The following is a 6,486-nucleotide window of genomic DNA, read 5'->3' on the forward strand; positions in this document are numbered from 1 at the left end:
ATAAACAGTGTAAGGCAATGATAGATGAAGGGTTTTGTGATTAAAAACAAACAAGTTTACATTTAAGTGGTCGTTATGAGTCGTTTATATATAACGTGGAATACCTCTGGCAAGATGGCGGCGGCGTTGACGTACGGTCCAGTGGCCAATGAGGCGTCTACGTATATAATGTGTATGGGTCTCCATATATATATATATATATATATATATATATATATATATATATATATATATATATGAGTAGATGAGTATGTGAATAGGCACAAACGATTACAGTCATTGATTTAAATGCAAGTACATAAAATGAAAACCACAACAAATGAACGAGATTTAAAAAAAAAAAATGCACATTTTTACTCACACAAAATTCTTAAATTAGCATTTAAATTTCATCTCTACTTTGCACAATGTGTCATGAAAGATGTGTTTAATTTCTAATTTCCAGAAAATCTGTTAACTAGTTCATTTAAATGTTACAGCTCCTTTAAAAATTTAAAGGTAAGATGGAAATTGGATTTAAAATGGGTGAAAAAATATACATGTTCAATGGAGGATCTACTGATGTGTATTTAATTTTTAAAGACCTGGAAAAGCCACCCAAACCTAGGCTGGACAAGCTTCTGTAAGGGCTATTCACCATTCAATAATAAAACCAGTAAAACCCCATAAAAATCTTTATTTCAATACATAATTATCAAACAATTAAAACAGAAGCCATATGTTCTCCGCAGCATTTATTAAACAACAAACAAAACACGAGGCATAGGGAACACACAATATGCAAGACTTTTGACAAATCGGAAACACATTTTTAGGTTATTTTATTTCAAGTCAACAGAAGAGGAAACCTTCAAAATGTGGAGAAAACAAAATGCCTCCATTCAAAGTTAAAAATTAAATAAGTTGTAATGCATGCAGTCTTTACATTTGAACTATTTTAAACCATTCAACAGGTTTGAGAATTTTAATTTAATATTTTTGGTTAGAATTACTTATTTTGAACACCAAATCCTCAAGACTATAGATTCTATTTGATTATTAAACTCTGTACAAATTAATATAATATTTCACTGATTATCAAGGTTAAGATTTAATTTTTATCTTAAACCGGTAACTAGTAAATGCTGAAATCTTCAACTCTGACAGAACAAGGGAAAGACAAGGAAGTGGCCGTTACTGTGGAGGTAACCCGTTTAACATATAAGCAGGTTTGCATGAGAATCAGTCGACTTCTGAGATGCTCTAGAAGTCATGAAGTGAAAGCACAAAACTTTTTTCAGACCACAGTTACATTCTTTAAAAAGGACAAACTGGCAAAAATATTTCCGATTGTTTCCAAGTGATCTGTAGAGGTTTCTTGAGATGCATGATAATATCAGTGTGATATCAGTCTCAGCAGATAGAAATTTGACATCTGCCGATATTTGCCGTTTTTTTAAGTTACTGACGATACTTCAGCTGTGAATATCAGCATATAATGACTACAAATTTTTAGTTTATATGGCTAAATTTACAGAGTTTTATGTTCGTAAAACATTTAAATATTGGTATCCATACTGCTATCAGCTACAATCTGTAAACATCACCATATCAGATATTGACCAAAATTAACTAGCATGCATCTCAAGATGTTTCCTAAGGTAATCTCATATCTAGTAGTGTTCTTGCAAATAGTTACGATAAAAATGCATGTAACAATAGATGGTTGGATTAAAATTGTTAGCTGCTGGTAAAGCTACCGGAATCAGATCATTTTTAACTCAAGTTAGATTTATCAAATCACAGCCAACATTTTTAATCCAATCATCTCTGCTGCTGTCACAGTCAGCAGGCAACAGAAGACACCTCAGTGTAAATTACACTACAGTTATTGACTACTCAGGATTATTGATCAATACCAGAATTTACAAGACAAACAACCTAGAGACGAGAGATTCTCCAGTTAAAGTTCATTGTGATAAAACTTTATATGACAAATTCGAAACTTCAACAATAACAAAAAGTCAATCAAAGATTAAAAGCATGCGTTAAATTAAGGAAATGCAATTAAGAAATTGTGGCAAGGAAACAAGGCAGTAGGTTTAGAATGGAAAAAAATTAGAAGATATTAGGAAAGAAAATTATCAAGACCGTAAAACTCTAGACTTTGTAGAACAAACTATATTATGATCAATTTTCCCATATTTTTCAAAAAAAAAATTTTCCCAAAAGCTTTGGTTGCCATTTAATACGGGATTTTTAAATCAGTCATCTTGTGTGTTTATAAAAAGAGCAATAAATGATTGTGTATTATTAGAAATACCATACTGGGTAGATAATACCAGGGCTGAAAAATTCTGTAAAAATAACCAACTTAAAATATCTATTTTGACTTGTACTGCAAATTGGATTCGACTTTTTGGTACTGAAGGAAACGATCATTTTTATGTCAAATATACACAGTGCTTAACAAATGTATTAGACCACCTGTCATATTTGTCTCAGAGACCATCCAGCATCATGAAGTGCTTTAATGCGGACTCTCATTTTCAGTCAGCTCTCTACGTTTAACCATTTTGAACAGGAATGAGGAATTTCAAACTGAATTCACCCACATTTGAGCCGGCTCACTGGGCTTCTCTGAGAAGTCAGAAATCAATCAAGCATAACATTCAACCACTAAAACTCATTTTTCTGTTCAGGAATGCAAGTAGATAACTATAATGTGACATATTAACCAAGAAATAATGTGCTTTACTATTTTCAGTTTTTTTGTAAATCAGTAAATTTGAAAATTTATGGATAACAATAATAGTTATATTTTAGCATTAAAAATATCATTTGGGTTAAAGAGCCTCTACATATTGGTGTATTAACAATTTCAGAAACATACAAATGATTTTGGTAACTACCAATACTGTTAATTTAGAGCAGCTGTGGCATAAACCTTACTTTGGTTAGGGTGGTCTAATACATTTGTTAAGCACTGTATATATATATATAAAAAGTATAAACAGATTTTTGCAAATTATTCTCCAAAACTGAAACAAATGCTTGCATGATGTTGTGTATTAAAATGGTATTTTGACACATTCAGCTAAAATAAAAATTGCACCTTTTGTAATCTGATAACTGCGATGGGCCAGACTATGATTTCATCTAAATTTTGCCCAACGACCAACTAAATATCCAGTATAAAAAACAACAAAAAAAGAACAAAACAAAACTAAGAGTTAATGAAAATAAAGATTAATCTAAACAAAAATAGGCCTAACAGACACGAGTCTATGCTGTACAAATGTGAGACTTCTCCCAACACTGAGCAGTCTTAAGGCGTTTGTTCAGGCAGACGTAGAGATAGACTAGTAGCAGAAATCCAGCACACTGGCGAGCTAGCACTTGTGAGGTTTCATTGAGAAAATATAATTCAAGATGACACTGCTGCGCAAGGCCAAGCAAACAAGACATGCTGCGTTTCACTGTGTGCACACTGAAAGTGAACCCATGTGGGGGAATTCACTCGTTCCTTGTATACTGAAAGTGACATTGTGTTTTAAAGGCAGCTGACATATATAAGAAACTGGTGCTTCACTTCTGAGCAAATGGAAGGGTGTGAGGTTAAGGCCAACCTTTCCTAGATCAAGAAGAGCTTCCTTGGAGCTCTTCCAAAGGGGAGGGCCAAAACTTTCAGCCATTAAAGTAGATGGTCCTCCCGCCTCCTCGGCCCCACCTGGCCGAGGAAGCTGGGGGCCGTTTTAGTAGAAGGCCCTCTGGCCTCATTTTAGTAATGGCCCTCAGCTTCCCTGGCCCTCCAGGCCGAGGTAGCTGGAGGCCATTGTTGTAATGGCTCCCAGCTTCCTCGGCAGAAGCTGCTGGTGAGGTTGTGGATGTGGCACCCCGTGTCGTCCAGTCCAGGCTGCAACAGGAGGACTGAGACCCCACTGACGCTGCCTGTAGAGCCTTTGGCCACATTCAGCAGAGAGGTCAGGGCTACACCTGTACGTCAAGCTGCTGAGGAGCGCTTTAACGATCACTGGAGGCAACACAGGCCTGAGGTCGATTTCAGCAACAATATGGCTTCCAGATTCCAGGAAATGGACCGAGATGGAATTAAACAGAAATGGAAAGTTGGAAATGGGACGTCTGTAATGGAATGCTGTCAGACCATCACACAACCTGAACAGTGCAGAGCACAGACCCCTAGGAGGTCTTCACCATGACACATAGTTACTGGCCTCAGATTTGCCAAGTCCAGGCCTATCACATGATCACCGGCGGACTTGTCAGACAGACACAAAACTCAAAGACATTGTGGGGCTGCAGTTTCAACTAAACTTCATCACTCAAATCCAGTGATGCTTACAAAACCGTAAAGTCAAACAGGTTTTAATCTACACCAACACTGTCTTGCAAGGCCAGTAAAGCCTTTATCTAACCATCATGCTGCTTTGAAAACGGCAGGTGCAGGTGGCATCTGGTCATCCCACAGGCTCAGAATCCCGAAACCATATAAAAGTGTACCATGACAAACCCCTGAGCCGGCAGGACAACCAGACACTACCCACAGATGCTGCATGCAAAGGGCACAAGACTTGCCATCTCTGCCAATACAGGCAGTAATCCTGAATCTATGCTCACTGCCACAAACCATGTCTATCAGAAGATCCCCATCACCTAACTGTGACATGACTGAACATCCGACTAGACATCATATCCCAATGGATCACACGATAAACCAACAATCAAAGACATCAAGGAGCTGGGAACAGACACATCCCACCTGTGAAAACTGGAGTTCATTTGCACGGTGAAAAACCCATCCCTGGCAAAGATGTGATCAACCACAACCTGGTAGTCTCGTTGACATTCAAGGGTCAGAATCAGAGAACCATGCACACTAATCAGTCAGCCATCTGTCTGCAGGTTGTCCTGAGGAGTCTTCTCAAACCCAAATCCACATGCCTGGTGTCCACAAGGCCTGCGAGGCTTCAGGGAGAGTCCTGAATCTCAGGACACAGCAACCACAGAACCATGATGCACCGAGAGCTCAGGGGTTTGTGTAAAAGGTACACAATGATGTGGTTTCGGGATTCTGAGCTGTCAGGACACCAAGGCGTTTTCTGCAGTCACAATACGCCCAGACCCAAGACTCTACACCTCAAGCCTCACTGGTCCTGTGAAGCACCATGCACAAGGACAATGGGGATGACAAGACCCTCCAGGACAACCCACAGACAGACAGCTAACCGTCAGTGCAGATGCTTCTCTCACCCCAACCCTGAATGTAAATGAAGACCAACCAGGAAGCAGATGATCACAAGTCTGTCTGAGATGTTTCTTTCACTGTGAACAGGAAGTCAGCCTTCCACAGGTGGACAGCTCTGCTCCAGCCTTCACCCGAGTGTCCAAAGCATTCATCTAAACACCTGACTACACAACCACTAAGTTAACTGTTCATCTTTCACTCGGGTGATCTACCAGCTACGATGGCAAACGACCCTGCCTTTTAACACTGCGTTAGCTATGGCCACTCAATGACCAGCACAGAAACCAACAACATATAAACCCTCAGGTTCATACCCGGCAGGCTATCCATGCCTTCCAGGACTGCAGCCAAAAACTTCACACAACCATCAACTCACCATCAGACAAACCAAGAGGAGAGGAAATGCCTCTCCTCCTAACACCCTAGACTAGGAACTCTGTAGGCCAGTAAAGCCTTTATCTAACCATCGTGCTGCTTTGAAAACGGCAGGTGCAGGTGGCATCTGGTCATCCCCCAGGCTCAGAATCCCGAAACCATATAAAAGTGTACCATAACAAACCCCTGAGCCGGCAGGACAACCAGACACTACCAACAGATGCTGCATGCAAAGGGCACAAGATGCTACTCTTACAGTCCTGCACTATTGTGGTAACACTGCACCCTCTGGGAAAAGACAACCTATCCTTAGTAAAGACCCTATCACCTTACCTGTGACATGACTGAAACAGCTGACTACACCCGTCCCACTGGATCACACAAGATCCCAACAAACAAACATCCCACCTGTGAAAATTTGAGTTCCTGTGCACGGTGAAAAACCCATCCCTGGCAAAGATGTGATCAACCACAACCTGGTAGTCTCACTCACATTCAGGGTCAGAATCAGAGAACCATGCACACTAATCAGTCAGCCATCTGTCTACAGGTTGTCCTGAGGAGTCTTCTCAAACCCAAATCCACATGCCTGGTGTCCACAAGGCCTGCGAGGCTTCAGGGAGAGTCCTGCGTCTCAGCACACAGCAACCACAGAACCATGATGCACCGAGAGCTCAGGGGTTTGTGTAAAAGGTACACAATGATGTGGTTTCGGGATTCTGAGCTGTCAGGACACCAAGGCGTTTTCTGCAGTCACAACACGCCCAGACCCAAGACTCTACACCTCAAGCCTCACTGGTCCTGTGAAGCACCATGCACAAGGACAATGGGGATGACAAGACCCTCCAGGATAACCCACAGACAGA

The sequence above is a fragment of the Cheilinus undulatus genome, linkage group 22 (assembly GCF_018320785.1).
Source record: "Cheilinus undulatus linkage group 22, ASM1832078v1, whole genome shotgun sequence".
In the NCBI taxonomy this organism is placed as follows: Eukaryota; Metazoa; Chordata; class Actinopteri; order Labriformes; family Labridae; genus Cheilinus; species Cheilinus undulatus.